The sequence below is a fragment of the Uranotaenia lowii genome, chromosome 2 (assembly GCF_029784155.1).
Source record: "Uranotaenia lowii strain MFRU-FL chromosome 2, ASM2978415v1, whole genome shotgun sequence".
NCBI classification, from domain to species: Eukaryota; Metazoa; Arthropoda; class Insecta; order Diptera; family Culicidae; genus Uranotaenia; species Uranotaenia lowii.
The window spans coordinates 128,408,451-128,421,071 of record NC_073692.1 but is presented as its reverse complement, the minus strand read 5'-3'; positions in this window follow the sequence as shown (position 1 = coordinate 128,421,071).

The window sequence follows — 12,621 nt, the reverse complement described above, 5'->3', positions numbered from 1 at the left end:
CTTATCTTTATAGCATAAGAGGATTCGTAAATTTTAAAGCGGCCCAGAAATCAGTGCTAACCATTTTCCTGGTCGCAGCATACCGAGGTTTCTATAGCGATCGCCCAAGCACAAAACAATTTTTTCCCACATCAACATGACACGGCCATCACTTTTCTAAAACAACCACTGCACTGATATCGATTGCTGAGCAGCAAACTTTTCATTAGCAGCACCACCATCCTCTTCTCATATAAACACATTTTCACTTGAGGAATTCGGAACAGATCTTGGGGTTTATTCATTAGCCAGGAAGCCTACTTTTTCCTCACAGTAGCAACTACTTCTTGCGGCTTTTGATTATGATTTAAAACATCGAAGAAAAACGATGTTTGTACTATATTTTTAAGTCAAAAGTGTGTGTTCTGCTGTCAGTTCACCAACGACATTTATAAAAAAAATTCAAGCACAATATTTGTTTGATTGAGGCGAATGGCGATTCGCAACAAAGCAGTTTGACACGTAATTTGGTTTTTAATTAATATTTATTTTGAAGCTATGAAGACTTTTTTCCAAAAAAATTATTTGAATCCTAAGAGCACCTGTATCCGTGGTCCAAACAGCCGGTTTAGACCCAAATTCGGACCCGAGCAACCGCACTGGTGATCCATTATACCAGTTTCAACTCAACTTTTTTTAGAGCTGGTATAAGGATTGATCCAAAACTGATGAGATTTGGATCCAATTTGACGCAGTTCTAAACCGTTTGACAGTTAATGGAACACGAGTGCAGTTGCCAGTTTTTTCATTGGATCGGACATAATTTCTTTGGTTCAATTCTTGTATAAATTAGACCCAAGGAACACGAATACAGATGCTCTAAAATAAATATGTACAAATACTATGGAATCTTTTATATGTGTTGTAAGTCTACTCGGTTGAATAATTCTATTGAATCAATACAATCCAAAGATACTTTTTAATTTACCCACGGACCGCAGTTGAATTTAACCTTCCTTTGCGGTTAAGGTTCCTATGACCCGAACTGTACTTTCTCGAAGCGATGTCTCAGTAACAATTGAAGCTACATGCAGATACATGAGATTTTCTGACTTTTCCAAAAACCTAGATCCGAATTATTGTTTTGGTAATTAAATCAAAACTGCTAAACAGATTTTCATAAACTATACCATTTTGAAATTTTCCAAGTGTCTGCTATCAGTGTTTTTTTAAATTTTAGTTTTGATTTTTGTGGTCTTCAGAAAACTGACCTTAAAGCTAAAATTTCCAAAAAAAAAAATTGGTGTTTTACATCAAAGATAAGATTTTGTTGAAGTCATATTGAAAAACTTCTAATTGATATGAATTTTGGTAGGTTGAGCGCTCATATTGAAATAATAAAAGAGCTTGGTTTTCAGACCACAGCTGGCTATTTCAAAAGTTCGTAAACAATTTTTTTTTCAATGATTTTATAGCTATATTTTTAAAAGTATCGAGAAAAATTTGAAGTGATGAAAAAAAATTGCCGTTCTGTTCAATTACATTCATTTCCAACCGATAGTGATGAATTTATAATGAAAAGACTGATGGGTGACCCATTTCTAGTATTAAGAATTTCAATATATTAAGGAATAGGGACCGAGTCTGCGGTATACGGACTTTTACTTTACACTTTTTGTTACCCTGAGCACAATTACTCTATAATTATAAATTTATTTTATAAATAATATTTAGCTTAGCTTAGCTTAGCTTGATTGACTACTCACATCCACCTTGAATCATTGAACCCGAAATGCTCCTTAAGATGTCTGGATGAAGAATTTATAAGTATTCTAGTATACTCTGTGATTGATTTCTTAATTTGGTTTAAATACAAGTCAATACAATTCGGATTCCAAGTTCGCAGGCGTGGCTCAGTAGAACAAGTTCCACATCGCCAATGGTTGCTACTCCGTGATTGACCGAGGCCATCAATTTTGCTCAGAGGTCAAATGAACGGAACCTGGGATTGGCTACACATTCACAATGCACAAAACTGATGCTCTCTCTTTAAACATCAATAACGGCGCCGGCCACGTCCTAGTAGTCAATTGATAGGATAGAAAAAATGAGAAAGGGATAAAAGAACAACTTTGTGCTTAAGGACCGAGGTCACCTCTGCATCCTTGCAAAAAAAAAAACTTGTAGGGAATGTGGGGGAAAGGAAGTAATAAGGAAACACTTTTGACTAGTGTTATGCTGATAGTTTTTTCTCCTGAAATATAATTTATATTTATTAAAACATTTTAACGATGTAAGAAACAACATTTTTGAAAGGTGATAATGACTAAAACACATTAGAAGTCAATCTATCAACTTGATTTCCATTTTCATATCTCTAATAGTTGTTGCTCAATTATATGGAAAGTTCGAAATGATATTCGAACTGGTGTTCTAAATCATATTTTTGTAGGAATTTAAAAAACCAATAAAAATGTAAAAGTTGAAATATTTTGGAAAAAAAATTCCGAAAAAAAATTGTAATAACTAAAGAATAGAACCATATTGAAGAAAACAAGTCCAAATAGAACGTTTTACGTGGTTTTACCACTTTTTCAAGAGAAATGGAGAGAATGTGATCACATATAAAAACATTAAATGTTGATTATTTTAAACCATTTCATTTGAATTTTGAAATTCAGGTAACGACTTTCCGCATTTGGTCAGAAACATTAGGATTTAACGTGTTCCCTGTTTATGATTTTATCATGACGAAAATGATTATTGATGAGTCTTCAAAATTTTGAACATTTGAATAAGGAAAAATTTAAGAGCAATGTAGAAATCCAAATGAAGTTATTTAATAAGTCAATCCAAACATTGAAAAGAACCAATTTTGTTGAAAATATAATTTAAATAACGATTGGTTTGAAAACATTGAAAATTATTTTATCAAAATATCGAAATGTTTTTTTGTTACATTTTTAATTTGACAAAAATATTTGTGAATAGCTTTCCGCATTGAAAACATTATAGAATTTAAGGTTAATTTACAGTTTCTACTAACTGATTATTAAAAATAAATGAGAATACTTAGCTTTAACGTTTTCCGGATACCAAACATGAATAGATGACTTCGAAAGTTTTAATTCTCGATAAGTATGATTTGCCGACCGCATTCCAGAAAGACAGGACAAATAAAGTTTTGAAATAAGGGTTTGAGAGCACATGAAATTTTTTCCACGAAAACAAAACACTTCCGTCATCGACGGTCACAGCCTACCGAGTCCAAATTTATTTTATAAATAATATTTTGAGAAATACTATATACGACACTTCAATTGACTGAAGAATTTGAAATCTGCACATTTCATGTTGAAATACGGCTAAGCGATTTTCAGAAATCTCTCGTTGTATGTTTTTCGTGGTTTTAATGTGATAAAAACACCACCAAAAATTAAAATTTAGTAAGTTTCCATTGTTTTTATGTTTTAATAGAGTAAATAATACATCAGACCAATGTTATAAATATAAGGTAATTATTAGGTTAAATAACAATGATTTTCAAGAAGAAAATCAATGATTTTTTTTAATTTTTCTTATATTTTCATTTATGCCACATGACATCAGAAACCACAAACTTCAATTGAATCTTTAAATCAGCCAAAACTCAACTGACATAGTGAAATTTAATTATTCAAAACCGGGATGGTCACTATCTTCGTTCAAAAACGCCATCTTTTTTCGACCATCTTGTCTTTTGGCTCAATTTTCAGACATCAACAAAATTATAATAATTTTTGTTCTTCATAAATAGATAGCAAACATGTAGCCGATTCCAAAATGGTATAATTTATGAAAATCTGTTTTAAATTATTTAGTAGTTTTAAAGAAACAGCCAAAATAGTAGTTGTCCGGGACAATTTGTCCCTTTTTTTTAATCGCAAAGGAAGGTTAAGAGAATCTTTCGATTGCTTTGATTCACTATGGAATCTTTTATGTTTGTATACAAGCATGAATTTTCATTTGGGCGACTTCAACGCAATGATTGTCTCCGACAATCAGGATTTTGAGCGCATCATAGGGCGCCATGGCCTAGGACAGATGAGCGAAAACGGGCGAATATTGTGGCAACAACAAACATGGTGATCGGTGGATCGCTTTTCCCCCATCGACCAGCACATAAGGTCACTTGGGTATCCCGAGATGGCCGAACAGAAAATCAAATTGATCACAGCTGCATCAGCCGAAAATGGAGAAGGAGCCTTCTTGATGTCCGTAACAAACGAAGCGCAGACATTGCATCTGACCATCATCTCGTCCTTGGCGAGGTACGACTGAGAGTTGCGCGTGTTCAGCGGCGCGAGGAGAAAGTCTGATGTCAGAGGTGAAAAGAGCATACGTTCAGGGAATCAGGGAACTGGTGAAATAAAAATCAGGCAAAATCAGGCTACGATAAAGCAACGGAAATTTCGCTAAAAGTGAAGACCTTTTTTTTTGGTCACTGATCTTCATTTTCTCTCCAATATGTGTTGTGGGCCTACTTGGTTGAATAATACTTTTGAATCAAAGCGATCGAAAGAATCCCTTTGATTCCCTTTTTTTACAATAAGAATACAAGGGAATCTTTCGATTGCTTTGATTCAGCCGCATTTCCACTTTTTCACTTCAGCAAAGGCACCTAATCCAGTTCCATACTACCTATCTTTCATCACATTCGCAAAACTCAGGCAAAATCAGGCATATTTTCAAAAACCAGGCAAATTCAATGGCTTATCAGGTTGTCAGGCAGAGCCTCGAAAAATCAGGCAATGTCTGAAAAATCAGGCACATTGGCATCTCTGGTTGAAACGCTAGAGTCCCGAGCCTCGAAATTGCCAACAGACGGAACAGTCGAAGAACAGTGGTGTAAAATCAAGAATTCCTTTGTCACGACGAGCCATATGGTACTCTCGATAAAGTTGTGGAAGAAGAAGTGAATGGATGGATTGATTGATTGTTTGTTTGATTAGAGAAACTTTAAACTTAAAAGTTCATTCATCTCTGAAGAAGTGAACGGATGTCGGGTGAAACTTGGAGGATGGTCGATGATCGGAGGAAGGCGAAAGTCGGAATTCAGCAGACATATACCGGATCAAAGCAGCCACCTGCTTACGATATGCGGAGCCGGAAATGGCAGTTAAACGAGCTGGTAGACGAGACAAGAGAGCTTGGACAAACTCCCTGTTAGAGTAACCAAGTTAGCCTTGATCACTAACGAAGAATGTCATGTTAGGAAAATAAAACTTTAGTTGTTACCAGACTACCAAACACATCAGACGTCTTTTAATTACTGCGTTCATCAGGTTATGGGCCCAGCCTCTGACCTGTGAGTTCTGGTATAACGATGGAAAGCGAAGATTCCAAGAAATGGCTTTTCGATGGGACCAACATCGACAATTGGTTGTTCCGGATGCAAATCCTTTTGGAAGAGAAGGGTCTCATGGACTGCGTGGAACGTTGCGCAAGTGAGGAACCTTATGCAAGGGATTTGGCCACGGACACACCGGAAGTACGGACTGCGAAGGCCGCGAAGCGTGCTGAAAGGTTGCAGCGAGATCGTCAATGCAAATCGGTGATTGTTCATCGGATTGCCGAAAGCCAGCTTGAGTACGTGAAGGACAAGCGTTCTGCAAAAGATATGTGGGACACCCTGAAGAACACGTTCCAACGGAAAGGTTTCGGCAGCCAAATTTTTCTCCGCCGGAAACTGCTGACGATGAAGCTACATGAAGATGTCGAGATCCAAAGCCACCTACTGGAATTCGACAAGGTTTTGCGAGATTTGAAGGCGAGTGGAGCAAAAATCGACGAACAAGATGCAATTTGTTATTTGCTGCTGACTCTCCCTCCATCCTACGACGCATTGGTGACCGCCCTGGATACTGTGGAACCCGCAAGGCTTAACCTAGGATTCGTTAGAACACGCTTATTGGACGAGGAGACTAGGCGAGTCAACAAGAACATGGGCGAAGCATCTGGAGGAACCGTGTCGGCATTTGTAAGCAAAAAGTTCACCTTCAAATGCTACAACTGTGGTCAGTCGGGACACAAGCGGGCTGACTGTAAGGAGAAATCTGCGGACTGGAAAGAGCGTTCAGTTTTCAAGAAGGACGCTGGTCGGAAGCAGAGAGGCAAAGCTCACGTCGGTGTTGAAACGGATATTACTTTTCTGGCAGCGAGTGGCGAAGAAGCGCTTCTTGTCAAGAAAGAGGAAGCAGAATCGAAAATCGACTGGTATGTAGACTCGGGGGCGACGAACCACATGCTAAACTCCGAGGCCTATTTTGAAGAACTGCACAAGTTATCGGAACCGATTCGAATCATCGTTGCCAAAAGCGGTCAGTGCATGGAAGCGGATTATGCTGGTACTGTGCGAGCGGAAACCGTTGTCAACAAAAGACGGTACAGAGCTGTTCTGGAAGAGGTTTTGTACGTTCCGAAACTCAGTTGCAATTTATTTTCTGTGCGACGAGTTGAGCAAGAAGGATTCAAGGTGACGTTTTTCAATGGCAAGGTCGAAATGGAGAAGAACGGGAATTTGTTTGCTACCGGAAGGCGAGGTCGATCGTTGTACAACCTGGACATCTACATGCCGCAACCGAATTCGAATGCAATGTTGGCCAAAGCAGACAATATTGGTTTGTGGCATCGACGATTTGGGCACCTTGGTGTTGCGAATCTACAGAAGCTGTGGTCCAACGAGATGGTCATTTCGAAGGAGACGATATCCAAAGCGAAACTGGACACCGTTTGTGAAGCTTGCGTTGCTGGAAAATTTTCACGATTACCGTTTACCAAGGTTGAAGAACCGAAATCTAGAAGACCGTTGGAATTGGTTCATACGGACGTATGTGGGCCATTCAACCCACGTACATGGAACCGAAAACGTTATTTTGTGTCGTTTGTGGATGATTTCACACACTTCACGGTGGTTTACCTGTTGGAAGCGAAGGACGAGGTTTTTGAAAAATTCCTGGAGTACCGAGCGAAAGTGACGGCCTATTTTGGGTCGAAAATTGCCAGGTTGAGGTGTGACAATGGCGGTGAGTACGCTAGCAACAAGTTTCAGAAGATGTGTTGTCAAGAAGGCATCTCAATCGAATTCACCGTTCCCTACACCCCACAACAAAACGGTGTAGCAGAACGGATGAACAGGACGCTGCTGGATAAATCGAGGTCGCTGATTTTCGACTCTGGATTGCCGAAAATGATGTGGGGTGAAGCTGTGTTGACCGCTGCCTACCTTGGAAACCGAAGTCCGACGACAGCACTACGAGAAATGAAAACGCCCTACGAAATGTGGTACCAGAGGAAGCCGGATGTGGACAACTTGAAGGTCTTTGGTTGTACTGCATATACCCACGTTCCTAAGCAACATCGAGATAAGCTTGATCCGAGGGCCGAGAAGAATGTGATGATCGGTTACGCCACTAACGGTTATCGCATTTGGAACACGACGAAAAAGAAGCTCTTTGTTTCAAGAGATGTAACGTTTGATGAGAAGCCGAGGTCTAGAGCATGGATGAATCCGGAAGAGGAAACCACAGAATCTGTAACGGAGGTACCGTTGCCAACTGAATTGGAAGAACCTGCTGATGAGAAAGTGGATCCTGAAAATAATTTCGTCGATACGTTGGTCGAAGAAGATGAATTGGATCCTCAGCCAAATGAAGCGGTGACAGCAGAAAGGCCGAAACGTAAAACGTGTGCTCCGAAGAAGTTCCAGGATTACCATATGTCGTGCCATGCTGAAACGTTGGTCGAGTACGCCCTGAATGCTGAAAGTTTCGTGGAAGATTTGCCGAAAACTATCAAGGGCCTGAAACAACGTGAGGACTGGAAATTTTGGAAAACGGCGATCGAGAGCGAATTAGAATCTTTACGGCGGAATGAAACTTGGGAATTGGTGCCGAGGCCGCTGAACAGAAATGTTATCGACAGCAAATGGGTTTTCTGCGTGAAGCGAGATGCCAACGGTGATGTGGAACGTTACAAGGCCCGACTAGTTGCGAGAGGTTATTCGCAGCGTAAGGATCTGGATTACAACGAGACGTTTGTCCCTGTTGCTAAAGTTACGACGGTGAGAATATTGTTAGCAATTGCGACACAACGGAACTGCTTCATTCATCAAATGGACGTCAAGACGGCGTTCTTGAATGGTCGATTGAAGGAAGAGATATTCATGAGCCAGCCGGAGGGATATGATTCTGGTGACCGGAACTTGGTGTGCCGTCTCAAGAAATCTCTTTACGGATTGAAGCAGGCGCCTAGAAGCTGGAATGAAGCCTTCAACTCCTACGTTCTCGAACTTGGATTCGAGAGGTCGAAACTGGACAGCTGCCTATACAAGTTTGAAGCTGGAAAGAATGTCATCCATCTGCTCCTTTATGTGGATGATATTCTATTGGTATCCAACGATGTAGCTGAGCTGGAAAAATTGAAAATGAAATTGTCAAAGAAATTTGAAATGAAAGACATGGGTGAAACAAAGCAATTCCTTGGGCTGAAGATAGATCGTGAACCTGGAAAAATGAAAGTCAGTCAACCGAAGTACATCAGCAATCTATTGAGGCGATTTGGAATGCTGGAATGTAACCCCGTGTCAACTCCGATGGAAGCAAACTTGAAATTAGGACGCAATGAAAATGCTGAAACGACCAAGAAACCCTACAAGGAACTCATTGGCTGTCTGACCTATCTAACCGTTTCAACAAGGCCGGACATCAGTGCAGCTGTGAACTATTTCAGTCGTTTTCAAGCATCTCCAACCGAAATTCACTGGACTCATCTGAGACGAATTCTGAGGTATCTGAAAGGCACTTCGGACATCGGTTTGGTCTATCAACGTCAGCAAGAGATGGAACCCTTGATTGGATATGCCGATGCTGATTGGGGGAGCAACGATGACAGAAAATCGATTTCTGGTTTCGTATTCCAGATTTATGGATCAACGGTGTCCTGGGCTACCAAGAAGCAAACCACTATTGCCTTATCATCAACAGAAGCAGAATACGTGTCAATAAGCCAAGCTGCCTGTGAAGCTGTATGGCTCCGCAATCTACTAACGGAACTTGGAATCGTTTTGAAGACTCCTACCGTATTATATGAAGATAACCAATCTTGTATCCGAGTAGCTGAGGAGCCCCGAGACCACAAGCGGTTGAAACACATTGACATACGATACAACTTCATCCGAGAGTGTGTGCAGAATGGAATCATCAAGCCGGTGTATATTGCCTCGAAGGATCAAGTAGCAGACATCTTTACTAAAGGCCTTACCAGAGGACCGTTCCAGTACCTGCGTATGAAGCTCGGATTACTTGGTTAAGCGAGGGTGTTAGAGTAACCAAGTTAGCCTTGATCACTAACGAAGAATGTCATGTTAGGAAAATAAAACTTTAGTTGTTACCAGACTACCAAACACATCAGACGTCTTTTAATTACTGCGTTCATCACTCCCTAGCCGGCGGGAGAAAAGCCGACGCCATTGGAGATATCCGATTACTTTATGACATTTCTCGCCGCCATAGAGATGCATGGACTAATGCAAGAATGCCGCTGAAAGACCGAGCAGGTCAGCTCAAGTGATGGACTGAGCATTTTGAACAACTCTTCCGAGTCACAAATAGCGACGGTCAACAGAACCTGCAACTCGAAGCGCCAACAGTAAGTCGCATTAATGGCGTCAACTCGGAAGCGCCCTCGCTGCCTGAATTAGAAGCGGCAATCAAAGCCATGAAGTCCAACAAAGCGCCTGGAATCGATTGCATTGCTGCTGAGATGTTCAAAGCCGACCCTTCCAGCACAAATGTTGCACCTTCTTTTCGCTGACATTTGGGATACGGCAACATTCCTGGCCAGCTGGATTCAGGGTATCCTAGTAAAGGTCCCGAAGAAATGAGACCTGACAGAGTGCAGTAACTTTCGTGATATAACTTTTGATCTGTACAACTTTCAAAGTACTCTGCAAAAAGATCCTGAACAGGATCCAGGAGAAAATCGACGCTACACTCCGGCGGCAACAGCTGGATTCCGATCCGGACGATGTGTAGACCACATCACAACGCTACGAATAATACTGGAAAAAATCAACGAATTCTACGACTCTCTTCTGCTGGTGTTTGTTGATTTCGGAAAAGCATTTGACCGACTGAACCACGAAAACATCTGGGCTGCTCTTAGACGACGAGGTGTCCCAGAGAAACTAGTCCATTTCATCGAAGCACAGTACGAGGCATGTCTTGTCTGATCCAATCCCGGTAACTGCTGGAGTGAGACAAGGATGTATCTTATCACAGCTACTGTTTCTCACCGTGATGGATGAGATCTTAACTGAATCGATTGACTGTGGACCAGTGATTGAAATCCTCACCAATTTTCTCATCAGAGGCATTCAAAATACACACTTTGAGGCCTCGCATAGCTATACAGGAGACGATACATATACATTCATTCAAACCTCCCCCCATGAGGAGGATCTGCTCTGAGAGACACTATTCGTTTGCTGCCCCGAACGAACTCTCTCAACGTTCGGTTGCTACATGATGCATGAAGAAGACGAGGCACACATAGTCATTTACGTTGTTGAATTTGAATAACTCCAGCCGACAGCTGTCGTTGAGGAGAACATCTTCAACCTCGCCGCAAAGGTTGAGGCAACAACAAAAACAACCGAACTTATTGCGTTGCACGGCCCGCAACGTGTAGTGCAAAGAGGGAGGAGGAAAAAGAAACGAAAAAACTAGCTGCCTGCGTGCGGTTGCTGTGCAGTAATAGCAATAGCAGAAAAACCTCACGCATTCGATCCAGGCACAAACGAGGAGACTCGGGTTTGCTCTGCCTTTTGAATTCGGTTCCCTCAAGGTTGTAACAGGAGATGAGTGAGAGCCATTCGTTTGGTTTTTTGGATTCGCTGCCTCGAATGTATACTGCTTCTTGAAGGCGGGCCATATTGAGAGCGTATGCATCATCGGTTTTGTCGTTTTCGCTGCCTCGAAGCAACTTTTGCTTCCGAGTAAAGCAGTGAGCGAGAGAAGGTTGATCAATTCATGCTCAGCAAAATTTAATCACTGCTGTGGACCGAACCGAGGGTTGCCGTGGAATCCTTCGATAATGGAGCAACTGAACGACCTTGACCTGCCTGACGATATTGTTTCGCTCGCCTAAAGACAACAAGACATACAGAGCAAACTCGACGACCTCACCGAAAGCTCCAAAGCAGCGGGTCTCAAAATCAATGTCGGAAAGACCAAGTCGATGGAAATCAACACAGGATATCTGTGTGGGCCAAACTCGACATGAAGAACCAAAGCATGAATGCTATCTATCGTTGTAGCTCACTATCGTTGTTAAGCATCGCTAAGGTAACAGACCTCTCCTTTATCTAGACTTCGATGAGGTGATTTGGCATTATGTGGTTTCCACATTTGGCGATCCTTCCAGGAGCCTGTTTTTGGCCAAGTTGAGTGAAAAAATTTTAATATCATTTCTTAAATTTCAGAAATAATCTTTTCAGTATTGACTAAACTGAACAAACATGCTGCTTTTGAGTTCATGTTCAGAAAGCTGTGGTTGATAGAGATTGAAATTGCGAGCTTAATGAGCTGCGCATGCGAGCCGAATGGGCTGCGCCAAATTGCGAGCTGGAATGCTGCGCCAAATTGCGAGCTTAATGAGCTGCGCCTGCGAGCTGGATGAGCTGCACGTGTGAGAAGAATGGGCTGCTCTAAATTGCGAGCTAGAAAAGCTGCGCCGAATTGCGAACTGGATGAGCAAAGGGAAGCTCTGCCTGAGTGCGAGCCTGAAATGTTGCACTTGTTTCGATCTAAGTATAAACACCTAAAAAGCCGATAGTACTGCGTCGAAATGCGATCTATAAGATAAGTGATGCGCTTGGGAACAAACTGTTCATCTCGAGCTTAATTTGCAACGGTTAGAAGCCGACCTAATGTGTTACTCCTTTATAGTTACAAGCTAAACGTGTTGCGCTGTAAGCGGACAAAAGCATAATTGTACTGCGTTACAATGCTACAAATGAGTTAACTGAGCTGCTACTAAAATAGACAATTTCGCTTGCACGCGAGCCTGCATATAGTAACGATTTTTAAGCGAGCAATGTTATACAACATGCGAATTAAACTTGCCAAAAGTTGAAATGCTCTGTAACGAATCAAAAAATACTCCTGAAAAGCAAGATGGCTGTGCTCATAAAAATGGAAGTCACAGTTGCTGCATAAACCACAAAAGAAAGCTATCCCTAACACCAGTGGCAGCTTGCTAATAGCTTCCGAAAAAAGCATAATTTGAAATGTAAACGATAAGCCTCAATAACTGTGCAAGAAAATTCTATAAGTTCAGGGACAGATTAACTGCTCTCGATTGCGCTTGTGAGAAACGTACTGCCGAAATCTTCTACGAACCTATATGAAAACATTTGCGCCAATCGAAATATCACGGAAAAAGAGAAGAATAAAAATGTTCAGCATGATATAACAATTAAGAAAAAAATATATTCCCGGCAGATTGAAGACGAAAAGATACCAGCTGATAGCTTTCTACCATTATTTTTTTCTGAGAGGAGGGTGATTGTGTGGGCCAAACTCGACATGAAGAACCAAAGCA